Source organism: Schistocerca americana, chromosome 11 (assembly GCF_021461395.2).
Source record: "Schistocerca americana isolate TAMUIC-IGC-003095 chromosome 11, iqSchAmer2.1, whole genome shotgun sequence".
NCBI classification, from domain to species: Eukaryota; Metazoa; Arthropoda; class Insecta; order Orthoptera; family Acrididae; genus Schistocerca; species Schistocerca americana.
The window spans coordinates 117,788,878-117,811,800 of NC_060129.1; the positions used below are offsets into that span (position 1 = coordinate 117,788,878).

General features: G+C 42.8%; 1 long non-coding RNA gene across 1 annotated transcript in view; it reads left to right on the forward strand.

Moving 5' to 3' along the window:
• Nucleotides 1–22,923, forward strand: part of LOC124554201 — a 103,838-nt gene that overhangs the window by 66,497 nt on the left and 14,418 nt on the right. The gene's annotated exons all lie outside the window — the stretch shown is intronic.

Sequence of the window (22,923 nt, forward strand, 5' to 3'; positions counted from 1 at the left end):
CTTTCTGGAAATGTAGAAATATGGAATCTGTATGTTATCCATCATCCATAGTTCACGGTACATCATGTGAGAAAAGGGCAAGCTGCGTTTTGTACAAGTGATGCTTTCTAAAACCATGTTGATTTGTGGGCATAAGCTTCTCAATCTCAAGAAAATTTATTATATTCAAACTGAGAATATGGCTAAGGATTCTGCAGCAAACTGTAGTTAGGGATATTGATCTGTAATTTTGTGGATCCATTCTTTTACCCTTCGTATATACAGGAGGCACCTGCACTTTTTCCTAGTCGCTTGGGATTTTGTGCTGGGCAAGAGACTTGAGATAAATAAAAGCTAGGTAAGGGGCTGATGCAGTAGAGTACATTTGTAAAACCAAATTGGGATTCCATCCGGACTTGGTGACTTATTTGCTTTCAAATCTTTCAGTTTTTTCTCCACACCAGGGATGCTTATTTCTGTGTTGTCCATATGGCAGTCAGTCCGATGGTTAAATGACTATGTTTGTATAATTCCCCTGTGTGAACAATTTCTTGAACATGAAATTTAAAACTTTGGCTTTCGTTTTGCCATCTTCAACTGCCACATCAGACTGGTCAACAAGGGACTGATTGGAAGCCTGAGACCCACTTAATGATTTTGCATAGGGCCAGAATTTTCTTGGGTTTTCTGCCAAATCTTTTGCTAAGGTATGACAGTGCCAGTTGTGCTTTGCACATAGATTTTTCACAGATGCCTGAATCTCTACTAAGCTTTGCTTGTCATCATTTGTGCATTCTATTTGGAACTGCAACTGTTACAGCCTCTGTTTCCTCAACATGTTTCAAATTTTGTTATTAAACCATAATGGGTCTTTCCCATCCTTTTTCCACTTACTAGGCACATAACTTTCCAGATCACAATTTACAATCTGCATGAACTCTGCCAGTAATGCCTCTAAGTGCATCTTATTGGAACTGAGTGACATCAATTCACTCTCCAAGTGACATGTTAACAAGTGCTTACCTGCTTTTTCTAGTAGAAACACTCTCCTAACTTTCTTGACTGATTTATTAATTTTCATGACCAGAGTTGCTACAATTACATCATGATCATTAATCCCTGTTTCTATACTGACATTGTCGATAAGATCTGGCCTGTTTATGGTTACATGATCTAAAATATTTCCGTTGTGTGGTGGCTCCTGAGCTACCTGCTCAAGACAGTTTTCAAAAAACATGTTCAGTAGTATTCCGCACGACTGTTCATCTCTACCCCCTGCAATGACTCCATAGACATCCCAGTTTGTACTTTGTAGGTTGAAGTCACCTCCAACTAGTACTGCATGATCTGGGTATTTATGCACTACAGACTGTAAACTTTCTTTGAATGGCTCTAGAACTGTCACAGTGGAATTTGGTGACTGGTAAAAACATCCAACAATTAACTTGGTTTCACCTACGCCTGTTACATATGACCAGATAACCTCACTGTCACACTCCACCTCGGACTCAATAGGGACAATATTTTTGTCAACCGCATGAACACCCTCCCCCCTCCCATAGCCTATAATTTGTCTTTCTGATACACATTCCATGACTCACTACGTATCTCAGAGCTTTCCACTTTGGGGTTTAGACAGCTCTCACTCCCAAGAATAATTTGATCACAAGAGCTTTCCTGGACAGCAGTAAATTCAAGAACTTTGTTATGAATATTTTGACAGTTTCCTTGTAAAATTTGGCAGTCAAAGTGTCTTTAATCTGAACGCGGTCTGACTTCCTTTGCTGCACATCGACTGGCAAGTGTTTATCAGAGTACCTCAAACTATCATCTAGCCTAAAAAATCCTCACATGCACTCCACAAGTACTCTACTACCCGAATAGCTGCATCCTTTGTGTAGTGCACCCGTGATCTATTCAAGGAGTGCTACAAATCCCCAACTGATAATGCAGGTCTAGAAATCTGCAGCCAAGACCACCACAGAGGCCTTTGGCTGAGGCCCTCAACTCGGCTCCAAATTAAAGGACCCCATCAGCTCTGGGAACAATGCTGCATATGGCGAGCTCCGCTTGCACCCTATGTGCGAGGCCAGCAGTCTTTACCACCTCCGCCACCCACCTGTATGAACTGGGGAGAGATGTGGTTGATGCTGACGTGGGCCACAACTTGCAGACGACTACCGTATTTACCTGAATCGAAGCCGCACTTTTTTCCGGTTTTTGTAATCCAAAGAACTGCCTGTGGCTTAGAATCGAGTGCAAAGTAAGCGGAAGTTCTGGAAAATGTTGGTAGGTTCCGCCACAACTAACTTCTGCCGTCGAATATATGTAGCACTACACATGCATGTTTTGCAGGCACAACGATAAATACTGGCGCCAAAACCTCTGCGTCAGTAAATAAGTTAAAAAAAAAAAAAGGTGGAAGACGAGCTTTTTTCTACGCCCCGAGTTTCCACCACTGCATTTTCATACATTATCCAACGAAGTAAATACAAATTCTGTATTGTTCATCTTCGAATGTAGCAGCATTTCAGTGTACTACGAAAATCCGACTGGCAAGACTGTTTAGGATGTTTGTCAATATGGCCAACTCTACGTTCTGAATTTTTTCCTACCTGTGAGAAGATATGGTTGCTAATAAGAACTTTTTGAATTGTGAATCACATGCAGTATTCTCTTCACCATAAGATTAATACGAATATAAAAATGTTGCCATGTATTCTTTCGTGTTTGCTGCTATCTCATTTAAGTCCTGTCTGCCTAATAAACTACGAAACTAGAGTGAGACAACAGCAAACGCGGAAGAATATACATATCAAGTCATGTTTATATCCATATTATTCTTATGCCTAATAGTGATAGTCAGAAATGAAGCATGGCAATTGACTAGATTTTTAAATCTAAGAAGACCCTAATTTCTGTGCAGAATGTAATATACTAAAGAGGCGTCTGCAAAGATTTTCAAACGGAGAAAAATTTTCGCTAAACTCTTGTTCAGAACATCTATCATACGCAGTCTATTATTTAGTTCTTGTTGATCATTATCAAAGAAAGCAGCAGTGTAAGTAACAACAAATAGCAGTCTCTTGCCATTGTTTAGTTAATGAGACGATTTCTCTCTCTCTTTTTTTTTTTTAATTGTAAGCGGCGGTAGTGCGCACAAAAGCAAGCCATGCCATGAGCGGCGACAGGCCGTAAACACTCATTATCAGAATGTGACAAACAATGCATGACACAGTACAGTAATGCATTTTCAGGTTAGAGTGACGTAAGCACCTATAACAAAGAAAGCAGTGCTTATCAGATCAAAGAAAAATGAGCAATCAATTCAAACCAGACGAAGCACGAGAAAAAGGAAGGGTACCCGTATAAATACGGACGGAGCGCCTGACGCATAGCAATGGCTACCTGGAAAAGCTTAACTGCTAAGCTTACGACTCGAACCAAACTACTGTAGCTGTATCTCCATTCATTTGACCTAAATTGTGTCTCGTATTACAATGGACCAACTTTGTTTCTATTTGGAGGTGCGGCCTAAAACTTTTCTCTCCCCTTGAATTTCGAGTCTCAAATTTCAGGTGCGGCTTAGATTCGGGATTTCCCCCCCCCCCCCCCCCCCCCCCTCCCCCCTCCCTTGATTTCGAGTCTCATTTCTGATGTGCGGCTTAGATTCGAGTAAATACGGTACATGCTGCATGCTCAATAGCCGCAGTCAGTGCTGCCTCTATATCTCGGATGAGACCCCTGGCAGACACACCAGGTGCACATTGGTTTTCTTTCCAGACCTGAACGCTATCTGCCTTACTTCATCATCATTTCCTTGGGCCTTTGTCCCACCGCAATGTGGGGTCAGCCTCGTTACTATGGATTTGGCAATGTTAGTGTCAGAGGGTGGGCAGACGTCCTTCCTCTTGCCACCCCGTACCCCTCAGGACAAAATTAGTGTACCCCAGCTGTCGGTGTCTAGTGTAAGCCATGAAATAATGCAAACGTTTTTTCAAATATCTGCGAGTCGTGTAACTGAGGCGGGACATGGGGACCAGATACCACATCCAGGCTGGCCGGCACTCCAGGCCTCATCGTTAATCCGCCAGGCGGACTCGATCTGGGGCCAGCGCACCTACCCGAGTCCAGGAAGCAACGCATTAGTGCTCTCAGCTGACCTGGCAGGTGTATCTGTCTTACTTAGTAGAACAAAATACAAGCTAACTTTATTTACAAATCGTAGGAAATTATGAACTAACATTCTGATTGGCTACCAACAGCTTCAACAACTGACTTATGATTCACTATGTTCACTTCCCATCATTCATCATGTGAGCAATTACCAACAGCAGCATGTAGTGGAAGAGCCATGATACACCATAACTGCATTTTTATCAACTTCCCTTTTGAAATGGCCATTGGTTTTAGAAATGCCATTTTGCTTATAATTATATGCAGAGTTGATCCAATTTTTATCATGAGTTACCAATAAATACTTTAGGTCCACCTGTCCCTGCCTTTTGGGTAAGTGTTAGCTTTTGCTTTAATTTAACTTCCAATAATACCTCACCAGCTGAATTTTGAGTGTTAACTCCTACAAAGACTGCACTGCTGATTGTGCGGTTACAGACTTCTTTTTGATGTTTGCAATACATTCTGCTTCAGCAATGGGAACTTACTTCTCTGTGAGAAATGGTACATTGTGTACGTGAATGTTGATTTATCAACTTACTTCATCAGCTTGATTTGAACTTGGAGACTGACTCCAATATTTAGGAGCATTATGAGTCCTTTTTGTGTGGAATGAACTGTTAGCTGGTTGGTAATATTTAGGAGGCTATCTGGGTGCAAATATGCAGCAGCCCAAAACCATTGCACATTGTCTGTTGCCGGGCACACATGTTACCTGCTTCATTGGTTTCATGCTGTCACCTCTCTAACATCCAGAGGACTCTGAAACACACAACAAACCACAAGAAGTACCATTATTGTACCATATCTAATGTTAATGCATTACGAGCCACACTTGAAAACATTGCCTCTGAAATGCACACCAAACAATAAGGTGCACAGTTTTTATACCATACCTCTATGTTAATCTATTACATCAATCCAATCTCGCTTATTTTCCAGTATGACATCATAAATGGTGATCCTGCTAATCTATTTAGTACATCCAATTTTCGTACTGGTACATTACTTAACAGAAAGCTTCTTTCAAATGATGTTCTTAGCCTGGTCTTTTACATTTCCTATAGTTTGCAAGACTCCCGTAGGTATATTTGTCTTTTTTTATGTCATAATAACAGGAGGTATTGAAACTTCCTGGCAGATTAAAACTGTGTGCCAGACCAAGACTTGAACTCGGGACCTTTGCCTTTCGCGGGCAAGTGCTCTTCCATCTGGTAGAGCACTTGACCACGGAAGGCAAAGGTCCCGAGTTCGAGTCTCAGTTCGGCAGACAGTTTTAATCTGCCAGGAAGTTTCATATCAGCGCACACTCCACTGCACAGTGAAAATCTCATTCTGATTACAGGAGTTATTGTCACTGTTACTAAAAAAAGAATTCTGTGACCATGCTGACCAATATTAACTGATTCCTGAAGGTCTGAGTGATGATTACTAAACATCTCTACTTGAGTGCTGAATACAGTTTTAGATTAATTATGGCAATTTATTAAATAACTAACTTCAAAACTTAGTACGACAAAAAGAGGAATGAGAATAGTGTGTTTCATTCCTTTTGCTGAGTAATATGTACACTCCTGGAAATTGAAATAAGAACACCGTGAATTCATTGTCCCAGGAAGGGGAAACTTTATTGACACATTCCTGGGGTCAGATACATCACATGATCACACTGACAGAACCACAGGCACATAGACACAGGCAACAGAGCATGCACAATGTCGGCACTAGTACAGTGTATATCCACCTTTCGCAGCAATGCAGGCTGCTATTCTCCCATGGAGACGATCGTAGAGATGCTGGATGTAGTCCTGTGGAACGGCTTGCCATGCCATTTCCACCTGGCGCCTCAGTTGGACCAGCGTTCATGCTGGACGTGCAGACCGCGTGAGACGACGCTTCATCCAGTCCCAAACATGCTCAATGGGGGACAGATCCGGAGATCTTGCTGGCCAGGGTAGTTGACTTACACCTTCTAGAGCACGTTGGGTGGCACGGGATACATGCGGACGTGCATTGTCCTGTTGGAACAGCAAGTTCCCTTGCCGGTCTAGGAATGGTAGAACGATGGGTTCGATGACGGTTTGGATGTACCGTGCACTATTCAGTGTCCCCTCGACGATCACCAGTGGTGTACGGCCAGTGTAGGAGATCGCTCCCCACACCATGATGCCGGGTGTTGGCCCTGTGTGCCTCGGTCGTATGCAGTCCTGATTGTGGCGCTCACCTGCACGGCGCCAAACACGCATACGACCATCATTGGCACCAAGGCAGAAGCGACTCTCATCGCTGAAGACGACACGTCTCCATTCGTCCCTCCATTCACGCCTGTCGCAACACCACCGGAGGCGGGCTGCACGATGTTGGGGCGTGAGCGGAAGATGGCCTAACGGTGTGCGGGACCGTAGCCCAGCTTCACGGAGACGGTTGCGAATGGTCCTCGCCGATACCCCAGGAGCAACAGTGTCCCTAATTTGCTGGGAAGTGGCGGTGCGGTCCCCTACGGCACTGCGTAGGATCCTACGGTCTTGGCGTGCATCCGTGCGTCGCTGTGGTCCGGTCCCAGGTCTACGGGCACGTGCACCTTCTGCCGACCACTGGCGACAACATCGATGTACTGTGGAGACCTCACGCCCCACGTGTTGAGCAATTCGGCGGTACGTCCACCCGGCCTCCCGCATGCCCACTATACGCCCTCGCTCAAAGTCCGTCAACTGCACATACGGTTCACATCCACGCTGTCGCGGCATGCTACCAGTGTTAAAGACTGCGATGGAGCTCCGTATGCCACGGCAAACTGGCTGACACTGACGGCGGCGGTGCACAAATGCTGCGCAGCTAGCGCCATTCGACGGCCAACACCGCGGTTCCTGGTGTGTCTGCTGTGCCGTGCGTGTGATCATTGCTTGTACAGCGCTCTCGCAGTGTCCGGAGCAAGTATGGTGGGTCTGACACACCGGTGTCAATGTGTTCTTTTTTCCATTTCCAGGAGTGTAGTATGAAACACATCGAACATTATTTCAAGTGTGCGTGAGTGATGTTAACAGGACAAAAGCAAGCCACCAGCAAATACTGTCATGCTCTGTGAGAGAAGGGCTGTGCAGCCAGAATTGTTAGTTGAAAGTATGTATCATATTGTTAGCAGTAATTACTGGCTTTTGCGGATACTGTGCGTTATGATGAGCTTAGCCTAAGAATGATGTGTCCATACTAATTATGTACAGTGAAAGTATATTACAATTTTCCTTATGAAATGTCTTCAGTGTCTTATAGTCAACCCATTTTTACATATCCACAGTACAATTAATGGTATCATACAAATAATTTATTGTTTACATACCTAGTGTCCATTGTAAGCTTGTTCTAAGAAGAACATGAAACTATAGATCAGGGATAGTCAACCTTTTTTCCTGCTGCCCACTTTTGCGTGTCTGTTAATAACAAAATTTTGTAACCACTTGCGGGTTCCACAGTATGATGATTAACAAAATAGGGAAGTAACTTCACTTTACAAAATTTACAAAGCAGAGTTACAGCAAGATAAAACACACAAAAGTATTTACTTACCAAATACTTTGTCATCGAGGTTTCTACAGCTGCTGCCATCTCTCTCATCCCAGTCTCCATCGTTCACAGTCATACTAGTCTCCTTCATTAAGACCTCTTGCCGCCATTGCTTTGTTGGCGTCATCTTTCCAGCATCTCGCAGGTCTACCACACTTTCTTCTTTGATGTGGAGTCCATTGCCATACACGTTTTGGCCATCTTGTGTCTGGCATATGCTGTAAGTGACCATACTAGAGTCGGCGCTTCCTTTCTGTGTAGTCTAGGATTGTGCTTCCGACATTAATAACCTCTCTGATCCTATCATTTCTAATATGATCAAGCCTGGAATATCCACAAATCCGTCTCCAGAAATCCATCTTGACAGCCAGCAGGAAATCTTTCTGCCTTTGAGTTAGTTCCCATAACTCTGCACCATATGTTGTGGTACTTTCAATAATTGTGTGGTAGATGGTATGTTATTTTTCTGTGCATTATGTTTTTGTTCCAGAGAATACCATTTAGTTGTTTTATGGCTCGCTTGCCCTGGCCAATTTTATTGTTTATATCATCCATATCATCTATCTTAGAAGCTGAATTAAGGAAAGGCAAACCTACGTTCCTAGCATTTGTAGACTTAGAGAAAGCTATTGACAATGTTGACTGGAATACTCTCTTTCAAATTCTGAAGGTGGCAGGGGTAAAACATAGGGAGCGAAAAGCTATTTACAATTTGTACAGAAACCAGATGGCAGTTATAAGAGTCGAGGGACATCAAAGGGAAGCAGTGGTTGGGAAGGGAGTGAGACAGGGTTGTAGCCTCTCCCTGATGTTATTCAATATGTATATTGAGCAAGCAGTAAAGGAAACAAAAGAAAAATTTGGAGTAGGTATTAAAATTCATGGAGAAGAAATAAAAACTTTGAGGTTCGCCGATGACGTTGTAATTCTGTCAGAGACCACAAAGGACCTGGAACAACAGCTGAACGGAATGGGCAGTGTATTGAGAGGAGGATATGAGATGAACATCAACAAAAGCAAAATGAAGATAATGGAATGAAGTCGAATTAAATCAGGTGATGCTGAGGGGATTAGATTAGGAAATGAGACACTTAAAGTAGATGAATTTTGCTATTTGGGGAGCAAAATAACTGATGATGGTTGAAGTAGAGAGGATATAAAATGTGGACTGGCTGTGGCTAGGAAAGCATTTCTGAAGAAGAGAAATTTGTTAACATGGAGTATAGATTTAAGTGTCAGGAAGTCATTTCTGAAAGTATTTGTATGGAGTGTAGCCATGTATGGAAGTGAAACGTGGACAATAAATAGTTTAGAAAAGAAGAGAATAGAAACTTTCGAAATGTGGTGCTACAGAAAAATGCTAAAGATTAGATGGGTAGATCACATAACTAATGAGGAAGTATTGAATAGGATTGGGGAGGAAAGAAGTTTGTGGCACAACTTGACTAGAAGAAGGGATCGGTTGGTAGGACATGTTCTGAGGCATCAAGGGATCACCAGTTTAGTATTGGAGGACAGCGTGGAGGGTAAAAATCGTAGAGGGAGACCAAGAGATGAATACACTAAGCAGATTCAGAAGGATGTAGGCTGCAGTAGGTACTGGGAGATGAAGAAGCTTGCACAGGATAGAGTAGCATGGAGAGCTGCATCAAACCAGTCTCAGGACTGAAGGTCGCAACAACAACATCATCCACACTTCTACCATTGGACGAGTGTCACTCCCAGATACTTAAAATTATGACACCCTTTAACAGTATCAGCACTGAGTTGTAAGTCGTTAACAGCATTTTCTCACACTTTCAGATATTCTGTTTTAGATACATTTATGACAAGACCCCATTTTTCATATTCTTCTTTTAGTCTGTTGAGCATGTAATTTGCATCTTCCTCATCTACAGCTACTAGCACTAGGTCATCAGCAAAAAAATAAAGTGAAAAAGATCTCGTTGTCTATGGGGATACCCATTCCTCTTCATTTCCTTTTCCAGGATTTCAGTGCCTCCTCTAGGTAGATCTTGAAGAGTGTAGGGGCGAGTGTTCATCCCTGGTGTAGTCTCTTTGTCACCTCAAACTCTTGAGATAGTTGATTTCTCATTTTTACCATTGCCATACGACCTTGGTAGAGGAGTCTGACAGCTATCACATAGCTTGGTGACACGCCATTATCAATTAGACCTGTCCATAGCTTGTTCTGTGGAACTATGTCGTAAGCTTTCTGGAGGTCTACAAAGACAAGGTGGTTCATAAGGGCCCTTGCTGTCCTTTTCTCCACTAGATTTTTGAGGGTAAATACTCCATCAGTACAGGAGCAACCAGGTCTGAATCCATTTTTCTCTTCAGATTCAGTTATTTCTTCCTCTATCCTCCTTTTTAGGATACGGCCATAGACTCCACCATCGATAGCATCACACTAATACCACGATAGTTTGCACAATTTCTCCTGTTGCCTTTCTTAAATATTGATGTAATTGTTGCCTTTTTCCACTCCTTTGGGGCTTCAACACCTCTAAACCATTTATCAAATAAACCTATCAGAGTTTTGATGGTGCTGCTTTAACCAGTTCTATATAAATTAATCCTGGACCTGGTGACTTTCTGTTTTTCACGGCATTAATTGCATTTTGGACTTCCATGAAGTCCAAAATGAAGTGAAACCTAATAAAAATGTTTTAAATGCCCTTACAACCAACTGCCCACTAAAAAATCTCACATCTTTATGGTTTTGTGAATACTGGCTGACAATTGCTCCACCATAGCTGTGAATTTAATTTTTTAATGTTGTTTGTCTCAAGTTCAATCCACTGGTAAAAGATGTTAGCTTACGCCTGTGACATGATTGCATTGTGGCATTCGACGTCATCTGTGTGCCACCAGAGGTAGAATGCAATACAAAAATATTTATTTTACTTTCGGAAGTGGGTCTCATTTGCACTGATCTGTGTCCTAGCTCAAGGTCTAGGATAGAAGAAGACAACAGTTTGGTTGTGAGCTGTCAAAATTAACAAATCTACTGGCCATTAGAATTGCTACACCACGAAGATGACGTGCTACAGACACAAAATTTAACCCACAGGGTGTTGTGATATGCAAATTATTAGCTTTTCAGAGAATTCACACAAGGTTGGCGCCAGTGGCGACACCTACAACGTGCTGACATGAGAAAAGTTTCCAACCGATTTCTCAGACACAAACAGCAGTTGACCGGCGTTGCCTGGTGAAACAATGTTGTGATGCCTCATGTAGGGAGGAGAAATGCATACCATCATGTTTCCGACTTTGATAAAGGTGGGATTGTAGCCTATCGCGATTGCGGTTTATTGTATTGTGACAGTGCTGCTCGCGTTGCTCAAGATCCAATGACTGTTAGTAGAATATGGAATCAGTGGGTTCAGGAGGGTAATACGGAACACCGTGCTGGACCCCAATGGCCTTGTATCACTAGCAGTTGAGATGTCAGGCATCTTATCTGCATGGCTGTAACGGATCGTGCAGCCACGTCTCGATTCCTGAGTCAATAGATGGGGACATTTGCAAGACAACAGTCATCTACACGAACAGTTCAACGATGTTTACAGCAGCATGGACTATCAGCTTGGAGACCGTGGCTGCGGTTACCCTTGACGCTGCATCACAGACAGGAGCGCCTGCGATGGTGTACTCGACGACGAACCTGGGTGCACGAATGGCAAAACATTATTTTTTTGGACGAATCCAGATTTTGTTTACAGCATCACGATGGTCGCGTCCGTGTTTGGCGACATCACGGTGAATGCACATTGGAAGCGTATATTCGTCATCGCCGTACTGGCGTATCACCTGGCGTGACGGTATGGGGTGCCACTGTTACACGTGTCGGTCACCTCTTGTTCGAATTGACGGCACTTTGAACAGTGAATGTTACCTTTCAGTTGTGTTACGACCCATATTTCTACCCTTCATTAGATCCCTGCAAAACCCTACATTTCAGCGGGATAATGCATGACCACATGTAGCAGGTCCTGTACGGGCCTTTCTGGATACAGAAAATGTTCGACTACTGCCCTGGCCAGCACATTCTCCAGATCTCTCACCAGTTGAAAACGTCTGGTCAATGGTGGCCGAGCAACTGGCTCGTCACAATACACCAGTCACTACTCTTGATGAACTGTGGTATTGTGTTGAAGCTGCATGGGCAGCTGTATCTGTACTCACCATCCGAGCTCAGTTTGACTCAATGCCCAGGCGTATGAAGGCCGTTATTACGACCAGAGGTGGTTGTTCTGGGTACTGATTTCTCAGGATCTATGCACCCAAACTGCGTGAAAATGTAATCACATGTCAGTTCTAGTATAATATATTTGTCCAATGAATACCCGTTTATCATCTGCATTAAATGTGTTATAGTAGAGGCCCCCTGTCAGTTACAGGTCCCGCTCAGCAGACAAGCAAGGTGGGCTGCGAACCTCCCTTCAAGAGCTCATATCAAAACATCACCAGTGAATGTAAACATCAACAGACTTTCCACATAAACCTGGTACTACTTTGTGAAAAGCCATGTGACAGAGATCCACCAATTGTAAGTAATTTGACTAAGTGTAGCACTCCACAGAATCAGTGTTATAAGCATGTCAACAGAGTCGAACCACCAGTGTGAACCTACAACTACGACAGCTCCAGCCGATACCTAGGCTGGCTCTAGCCCAGTAGACAGCTGTGGTCGTCTTCTGTAGAAATGTGTATCTTGTTGGACATAACGCCACTTTGGAATTGCGTAGCATAGTATTTCCTTTCACTGTCTTGTAACTTTTATCTGGCTTTTGCCACCACAAGAATTATTGTGTTACTAGTTGTTCTTGTGTTTGTAAATTATTGCATGTCAAGAAGGCGTTTTGCTAAATAAAGTGTGTTCACACATAATCGTTAGTTCTTTCCTGCCGACTGCAGGACACTACATGAGTGGTACTGAAGGGTTCAATATTTCTGGATGCTATAGCTTTTCACTTTTGTTTCAAATAACTATGGAAATGAGGAAAAAGTATGTGTTTTCAAGAAGGGTCATCAAACAGATGCACAAAACTGTAGGTGTACAGCTCTAACATCGGTCTGTTGTAGTATTTAGGAACATGTTGTAGGCTTTCATGTTATGACATTTCTGAAGACCAGAAATCTCCTTTGTCAGAACCAACATGGGTTCCAAAAACAAAGATGGTGTGAAACCCAGCTCATTCTGTTCATCTACAAGATCCAGAAACTAGTAGGTACAGGCGCCCAAATTTATGTCACGTTCCGTGACTTCTGGAAGGCATTCATTACAGTTCTGCACTGCCGCCTAACAAACAGAATATGAATGTAAGGGATATCAGACCAACTCTTTGATTCAATTGTAGAGTTTCTAGCAAACAGAACACAGCATGTCATTGTGCACAAAAAGAAGTCTTCAATCATAAAAGTAATTTCAGGCATACCTCAGGGTAGTGTTATAGGACCATTTCTTTTTACAATGTATGTAAGTAACCAAGTAGATAACTTCAGAAGATCCGTGATGGTTTTCGCAGATGATGCTGCTGTGTGCAGGGAAGCCATGACACTAGAAAAGTATAACTGAATGCAGAGGATCAGCACTTGGTGCAGGGAATGGTAGTTGACTCTCAACATAAACAAGTGTAATGTATTGTGAATACACAGACAGAAAGTCCCTTTATTGTTAGATTACATAATTGCAGAACAATGTCTCGAAGCAGTTACTTCAATGAAATGTCAAGGAGTACACATATGGAGCAATTTGAAGTGGAACAACATAAAATTAATCAAAAGTAAGACAGATGCCAGACTAAGATTCATTGGAAGAATCCTCGAGAGATGTAGACCATCAACAAAGGAAGTAGCTAATTGCAAACAGCATTCAAAATGTTTTGCACAGTTGTTTCTAATTTTTTTATTTTTTGCAGGAGGAGAATGAAATTCTTTTGTGAATGTACTTGGAACATTTAGCTATACATTGAGCCCACCTACTCGATGTAGCCTCCATCAGCTGTGACGCACCTGGCCCAACGTTCTTTCCATGATGTAAATGCACTTTGGTAAAATTCTGGGGATTGACTTTTACACCATCGCTTGACTCAGGAAATAAGGTCTTTCTCACTAGCAAATGTTTTACTGTGCAGTTGGGCCTTCAGCCGACCAAAGAGGTAAAAATCAAACAGAGTCAAGTCCGGACTTTAGGGAGGATGAGGAATGATTTTCCAACCTATTTTCCTGATTTTCTCCTGCGTCATAAGGACTGTATGGGGTTTGGAATTGTCATGGTGTAGTCTGATGAGCTGACATTGAAGCTGTGGTCTGTGGGCCTTGATGGCACGTCGCAGCTTGTCCAGTGACAAATAGTAATGGTCCTGGTTAATTGTGGAGCCAGGTTCCAAAAAATCATTGAAAATGACACCACACTGATCCCAGAAGAAGGGAAGTGAACGTCTTGGTTTCTTCTTCTGAGGGGAACTCGGATGATGCCTCTCCACAGATTGGGTTTTGCTCTCAGGATCAGACAAAAGCAAGCATGTTTCATCCTGGGTAATGATGCCCTCGAAACACTGTTTCCACTCTTCATGAGACCCTCACACACATTCTTCCTCATCATTTTCATTTCCCTTGTCAATAATTTAGGCACCCAATGTGCACAGATTTTTCTGTACCGTAGTGACAGTACCAGCGATACCACACTACCCCATGACAAACAAGTCATTTCAGCAAGCTGTCGTGTCATCACACATCAGTCATTTTGGTTGATTTGATCAATGGTCTCCCTATTGACATCACTCACTGCCGTTGATGATCTACCTACTGCTGCGTTTCACTGTGTCCTCCTCATAAACAGGAAGCAACTTCCTGTGAATCAATGTGTCAGAGTCATAGTCGGTCTTGAAGAGGAATTCCATCACTGACAATTGCACAACCTGACATCTACTTCATGGTCCATTATGGCTCACAAAAAAAAAAATACTTTTATATACCAACTTATAGCTAAATGTTCCAAGTTTGTTAAAAAAAAATTTCATTCTCCTCCAGCAAAAAATAAAAAAATTAGAGATGACTGTGCAAAACTTACTGAACGCACATTGTACAAAACAATCATTTGACCAATACTTGAACATGACTTGTCAGCCTGGGATCTATACCAGGTGGGATTGGTAGAGGAAATAGTGAAGATCCAAAGAGCAACAGCACTTTTTAACAGATTCATTTAATAAGCACAGAGATATCTCCAGATGCCCAGTCAGATCCAGAGCAGACACTGCAATAGAGGCTTTCTGCATCACAGTATGATCTACTATTAAAATTCTGAGATCATGCATTTGTAGAAGATTCAAGCAGTAATTGCTTCTTCCAGTGTTTATCTCACAAAAAGACCACCGAGGTAAAACCAGGGAGATTCTAGCCCACACGGAGGCTTACCAGCCGTCATTCTTCCCAGGAACCATTCATGACTGGAACAGGGAAAGAGGTATGTGACACTGGTTCACAAAGCATCCTCCGCCACACACCGTAAGGAGGCTTGCGGAGCATAGACGCAGATGTCTTGCACACTAGTTTTGTTGTGAGACTTGTAAGGTACCATTATCAATTCAGTATTAAGAATGTGGATATCAGATGCTAATGCTCTTACATTGTAATTGGTGTTGTAGAATTCCAGGAAGTTGTAGGCCAGTGGTAGTTGTGGTGGGGGAACTCTTGGGAAACTGGGCATGCATTTGTATTGTAAGAGATAGTCAGCCAGCAAATGTGGCAGGGCTGAGGCCCAGAGATGCAGAATAAAGGTTTAATTCCAAGGTATATTGAGTCTGAAAGTGAAAAGATGAGATACAAGAGTAGTGTTTGGGATGAAATATTCAACGAAAGTAATATATACATCAAAAAAAGTTTTGCATCATCCTGGTTCCCAGAACTCCTGTAGATAGATGTTGACTGTGGATATTGTATCAGAGACACAGTCTCTTGACTGTTCAGAGATGTCACTCAACCTGCTCAAAGATGTAAACAACCATGCATGAGCAAGGCCTATTAGACAAAGGTGGTCCGACAGCCGATCAGTTCCGGTCATTCCACCAGGAAGGAGGTACACGCCTCGTGTTGTCTGTGGTTCAACCGTGCCTAGACAGTCAACACTGTAGTTAAATCGCATCCACAATGTTACTTTGTGTCAGAAAGGGCTCTCAACAAGGGAAGTGTCCAGGGGTCTCGGACTGAACCAAAGTGATGTTATTCTGACGTGGAGGAGATACAGAGAGACAGGAACTGTCGATGACATGCCTCGCTCAGGCCACCCGAGGGCTACTACTGCCGTGGATGACCGCTACCTACAGATTATGGCTCTGAGGAACCCTGACAGCAACACCACTGTGTTGAATAATGCTTTTCATGCAGCCACAGGATGTCAAGTTACGACTCAAACTGTGCGCAATAGACTGCATAATGCACAATGCACAACTTCATTCCCGGCATCCATGGCGAGGTCCATCTTTGAAACAATGATACTGTGCAGTGTGGTACATATGGGCCCAGCAACATGCCGAATGGACTGCTCAGGATTGGCACCATGTTCCCTTCACCGATGAATGTCGCATATGCCTTCAACCAGAAAATCATCAGAGACATGTTTGGGGGCAACCCGGGCAGGCTGAACGCATTACACACACTGTCCAGTGAGTGCAGAAAGGTGGAGGTTCCCTGCTGTTTTGGAGTGGCGTTATGCAGGACCAATGTACGCCACTGGTGGTCACAGAAGGCACTGTAATGGCTATACAATACGTGAATGCCATCCTCCGACTGATAGAGCAACTAGATCGGCAGCATATTGGTGAGACATTCATCTTCATGGACGACAATTCATGCCACCATCGTGCACATCTTGTGAATGAATGACTTCCTTCAGGATAATGACATTGAGTAGAGTCGCCAGCATGTTCTCCAGATATGAACCCTGTCGAACATGCCTGTGGTAGATTGAAAAGGGCTGTTTATGTACGATGTGAGCCACGAACCACTCTGAGGGATCTACGTCAAATCGCCCTTCAGGAGTGGAACAATCTGGACCAACAGTGCCTTGATGAACTTGTGGATAGTATGCTGTGACAAATACAGGGATGCATCAATGCAAGAGGATGTGCTGATTGGTATTAGAGGTACCAGTGTGTACAGCAATCTGGACCACCACCTCCGAAGGTCTCGCTGTATCGTGTTACAACATGCAATGTATGGTTTTCGTGGGCAATAAAAAGGGTGGAAATTATTTTTAGGTTGATCTCTATTCAACTTTTCTGCACAGGTTCCGGACTCTCGGATCCGAGGTGATGCAAATTTATTTATTTATTTATTTTTTATTTTTTTTTATTTTTTTTATGTGTGTATGTGAGGTAAGTATGATAATGGAAAGTAACAAACATCTGTTGTCAAGCAAACTGAATTTTTTCCAATCGAGAGAATCTGATGAGGGACCATTACCTGTATGCAGGTGAATTAGTAAACTGAATTTAATTGAGAGACTATTAGCATTTCGTCTGTCCCTAGTGCATCCCTGCCTCCAACCCTTCCCTCGTGGCTGATATCCTTCTACTAGACCTAGGTGCAAGACCTGCCCCATACATCCACCCACCACCACCACCATTCTGCATGCACATCACAACTAGCAGACTGTCTCTCCACATGAATGGTCACCCTCAGACTGTAGCCTAGAGACAGCTGGACCACCTACCGTATTTACTCGAACCTAAGCCACACTTTTTTTCCAGTTTTTGTAATCCAAAAAACCGCCTGCAGCTTAGAATCAAGTGCAAAGCAAGCAGAAGTTCTGAAAAATTTTGGTGGGTACCGCTACAACTAACTTCTGCCATCGAACATATGTAGCGCTACACAGGCATGCTTTGTAAGCACAAAGATAAATACTGGCACCAAAACCTCTGCACCAGTAAATAAATTAAAAAAAAAGGTAAAAGACGAGCTTTTTTCTCCACCCTGACTTTTGACTACTGCATTTTCATACATTATTCAACGAAGTAAATACAAATTCCGTATTGTTCATCTTCGAATGTAGCAGCATTTCAATGTACTTCGAAAATCCGACTGGCAAGACTATTTGGGATACTTGTCAATATGGCCAACTCTACATTCTGAATTTTTTCCTACCTGTGAGAAGAGATGGTTGCTAATAGGAACTTTTATGAATTGTGAATCACATGTAGTATTCTCTTCGCCATAAGAGTAATAAGAAGATAAACATTTTGCCATGTATTGTTTCGTGTTTGCTGCTATCTCATTTAAATCCTGTCTGCCTAATAAACTACGAATCTAGAGTGAGACAACAGCAAATGCGGAAGAATATACATATCATGTCATGTTTATATTCTTATGCCTAGTAGTGATACAGTCAGAAATGAAGCATGGCAATTGACTAGATTTTTATATCTAAGATGACTCTAATTTCAGTGCAGAATGCAATGTACTAAAGAGGCACCTGCAAAGATTTTCAAACGGAGAAAATTTTTTGCTAAACTCTCGTTCAGAACATCTTCTTTCATACGCAGTCAATTATTTGGTTCTTGTTAATCATTATCAAAGAAAGCAGCAGTGTAAGTGACAACAAATAGCAGTCTCTTGCCATTGTTTCGCTAATGAGACGATTTCTCTCTTTTTATTTTTTAATTGTAAGCGGCGCTAGCGCGCGCAAATGCAAGCCATGCTGCGAGCGGCGACATGCCGTAAACACTAATTATCAGAATGTGACAAACAATGCATGACACAGTACAATAATGCATTGTCAGGTTAGAGTGACATAAACACCTATAACAAAGAAAACGGCGCTTATCAGATCAAAGAAAAATAAGCAATCAATTCAAACCAGATGAAGCACGTGAAAAAGGAAGGGTACCCATATAAATACGGATGGGGCACCTGACGCATAGCAATGGCTACCTGGTAAAGCTTAACTGCTAAGGTTACGACTCGAGCCAAACTACTGTAGCTCTATCGTCATTCATTCATTGTGTCTCATATTATAATGGACCAGCTTTGTTTCGATTTGGAGATGCGGCCTAAAACTTTTCTTTCCCCTTGAATTTCGAGTCTAAATTTCAAGTGCGGCTTAGATTCGGGAAATTTTTTTTTCCTCGATTTCGAGTCTCATTTTTCAGGTGCGGCTTAGATTCGAGTGCGGCTTGGATTCGACTAAATACGGTAGTTGTTGAACATGCTGCCAATACAGTATGCTTCATTTTTAATTACTGTTTCACAGCCTGTGCTATGTGGTTTCTCCCTTCCAATACCAGCTTTTCTGAATTGCACAGCTGCAAACGCTGTGCAATGTGTATATTGTTCCCATAATCACTCGTGGCCTTGACCTCCATTAGTCCCCGTCCTCCTCCTGCCCATCCCTATCCACGATCCCTTCCCAGTACTACACATGCCTCTTGTTTTCCCCCTTCCCCCTTTCCCCGCTCCCCTCCAACATAGCCTTCCGATGCTGCACCCAGCAGCCCTATCCATCGTCACTGTATTCTTGCACGTTCCCACAGGTACACAGCTGCTCTCAACCATGTACAGTGAGACACCTTTTACTTCAGTGCCCCTGTTGTCATCCGCTACACACCCGTTTACTGCTCTCGCGTGATATATCATCCCTTTCTAAATGATTAATGGAAAATCTCATATAAAGATGTGAAACAAATACTAACAGAGAGATAGAGGGGCTGGCCAGTACTTACCTCAGCTCAGTACAGCCGATAGATACACATAAAACAGAACTGAAAATTTACATTCCTAGCTTTCGGAACTTTGTTCCTTCGTCAGGGAGGAGAGAGGAGAGAAAAGGAAAGAAGGGAAAGTGGATTCAGTTACTCACAACCCAAGTTATGAAGCAACAGGGAAAGGTAAACAGGGAGGGTAGCAAGGATGGAGGCATGGTTGTCAGAGGGAAGCCAAAGATATTCTACTGTAAGTACTGTGCCAGCTTCAAACCAAAGAGGATGCATACAGAAGTAAAGATGTATATAGTATAAAGATAAACACAACTATGTAGGATGGAAAGACGTGTGAATGGCTAAAGAGGAAAGGGAAAGAGGAGAAGACTGAATGGGAGTGAGGTTGTTTAACGTAGGTTCAGTCCAGGGGGATGGCTGGATGAAAGGATGTGTCGGAGTGCAAGTTCCCATCTCCACAGTTCCGAGGGACTGATGTTGGGTGGGAGAAGCCAAATGGCATGTACATTGTAGCAGGTTCCTAGGTCCCTAGAATTATGCTGGACAGCATGCTCCGCTACTGGGTATTGGGCATCTCCTAGGCGGACAGTTCGTCTGTGTCCGTTCATGCGCTCAGCCAGTTTAGTTGTCGTCATACTGATGTAAAAGGCTGTGCAGTGCAGGCATGTCATGTCCAATACCCAGTAGCAGAGCATGCTGTCCAGCATAATTCTAGGGACCTAGGAACCTGCTACACCGTACGTGCCATTTGGCTTCTCTCACTCAACACCAGTCCCTCGACTGCGGAGATGGGAACTTGCACTCCGACACACCCTTTCATCCAGCCATCCCCCTGGACTGAACGTACGGTAACCGACCTCACTTCCATCTACTCTTCAGTCTTCTCCTTTTTCCCTCTCCTCTTTAGCCATTCACACGTCTTTTCATCCTACATAGTTGTTTATCTTTATGCTATATACCTCTTTACTTCTGTATGCATCCTCTTTGGTTTGAAGCTGGCACAGTACTTAACAGTAGAATATCTTTGGCTTCCCTCTGACAACCGTGTCTCCATCCTTGCTAGCCTCCCTGTTTACCTTTCCCTGTTGCTTCATAACCTGGGTTGTGAGTAACTGAATCCACTTTCCCTTCTTCCCTTTTTTCCCCTCTCTCCTCCCTGACAAAGGAAAAAAGTTCTGAAAGCTAGGAATGTAAATTTCCTGTTCTGTTTTGTGAATCTATCGGCTGTACTGAGCTGAGGTAAGTACTGGCCAGCCCCTATCTCTTTGTTAATATCATCCCTTTCAGCAGATGATGCGCTCAGCCGATCGTGTCCTTGAGTTTATCAGTGTCAGTAAGATGACATTGGTCATTTGAAGCCCTTCTTATGGTAAAGCAACCCCCCCTTCATTAGTAGTTTTCTAAGATTTCCTTGTGTTTTTATTTTCCCTCCTCCATGAGTTTCGCTCCCTTTGCTGCTGATTTAACATTCGGCTTTTTACCCTCCCCTAAACCACAAAATGGGCACTTATGACCGTAGCAGTTTTGTGCCCTAAAACCATAACAAAAAAATGAGCATCTTCCCTGCCCCTCCCGTGTTCCCTACCTCCATTATCCACTCCACCTAGATTGCTGTTCACATCAGTTGGATCCCGTGTGTGTGTGTGTGTGTGTGTGTGTGTGTGTGTGTGTGTGTGTGTGTGTGTGTGTGTGTGTGTGTGTGTCTGTGTGTGTGTGTGTGTGTGTTTTCTCTATGAGGACTATTTGGAAAATAAGGTCTGAATCACCACAGCTAATCAAATATTGCACGAACATCAAAACATGCATGCACCGCAACTCCTGGCATGCCTCACTCATCAGATGATACCATTTGCATTGGTATTGTCACAGTGTGCTGTTTCCATTGTCAATTCAAAATGTTAAAAGCATTTTATCAATCCACCAACTGTGAAATGTGGTCAGCGATTTGGTTTTTGACAGTAAGGAACGTTGCAAGAGCAAAAACTTGTGGATAGATAATTGAGGTGTATGACCTCACTGTGATGAGTAACGGCAAAGCGCATAAGTGGGTGAGAGGTTTCAAGGGAGGGTGGGAAAATGTGCAGTCGGGCCAACTGTTGGTGATATCTGAAGATTTGGTCAAAGCTGTGCACAAAAAGATTTGTGAAGACCAGCGATTCACTTTGTCAGATTTAGTACTGGAATTTCTAAATGTGGGTAGAACAACATTGCACAAAATTATCTAAAAGGTTCCAATTTTGCAAACTGAGTGCACATGAAGTTCCTAGGCTGCTTACTGAGAAACACAAGATGAAAAGAATGGCTTGTGCATTTGATTTTTTTGGACTGATATCATAAGGAAGGTAATCAGTTATAAAGATCATTGTCTCGGTATGAGGCATGGGTTTCTCATGTGACCCCTAGAGTCTAAATGTCAATCAATAGAATAGTGTCACACATTATCACCAATAACAGTCGAGGCCAAGCAGACAATTTCAATAAGCAAGATTATGGCAACTGTGTTTTGGGATGGGAATTGAGTATTGTTAGTCAGGTTTATGCAGTAAGGGACAACAGTAAATGCAGCCATTTACTACACTACCCTGACTACACTTCAGTATGCAGTACAGAACAAGCAACGTGCCATTCAAGCATCTGGAGTTTTGTTCTGCACGATGACACCAGATCCCAGATCTTTTGGATCAGATCTTTTGGATTGGAACATATATTTTGGACTGGAACACATCTTTTGGACTGGAACACATCTTTTGGACTGGAACACATCTTTTGGACTGGAACACACCTTTTGGACTTGAACACACCTTTTGGACTTGAACACACCTTTTGGACTGGAACACACCTTTTGGACTGGAACACACCTTTTGGACTGGAACACACCTTTTGGACTGGAACACACCTTTTGGACTGGAACACACCTTTTGGACTGGAACACACCTTTTGGACTGGAACACACCTTTTGAATGGGAGTAGACTGTCAACCCACTCTATACACTCCAGACTTGGCACCGAGTGATTTTCACTTGCTCTGCTACCTAAAGGAGTTTCTTGGCAGCAAGTGATTTGCAGCAGATGATGAGGGCAAAGAAGCAGTTAAAGACTTGTTATCCACACAGGTGGCTGATGTCTATGACTTGGGGATACATAAGCTTGTAGAACATTATGGCAAATGTTTAAACAACTATGTAGAGAAACCTGTAATTAATTCTATGAAAACAGTTTTTTGAAAAAATCTCTGATGTTTTGTAAGAAAATGGACATTACTCTCCAGATAACCTTTGCACTTTGGAAGGAGGACTTTCTCCGAAAGCCTGGAATAACCACTTGTGTAACTCATGTGCTGTATCCTGTTTACACTCATCTGATAGCCACAAAATTGAGAAAATCTTTCTGTTTAAACAAATAAGGTACCAGTTATAAATGATATCTGCTCTTCATTAACTTGAAGCGGTATTGGCAGGTATTAAAGAGCAATGGTTATTGCAGC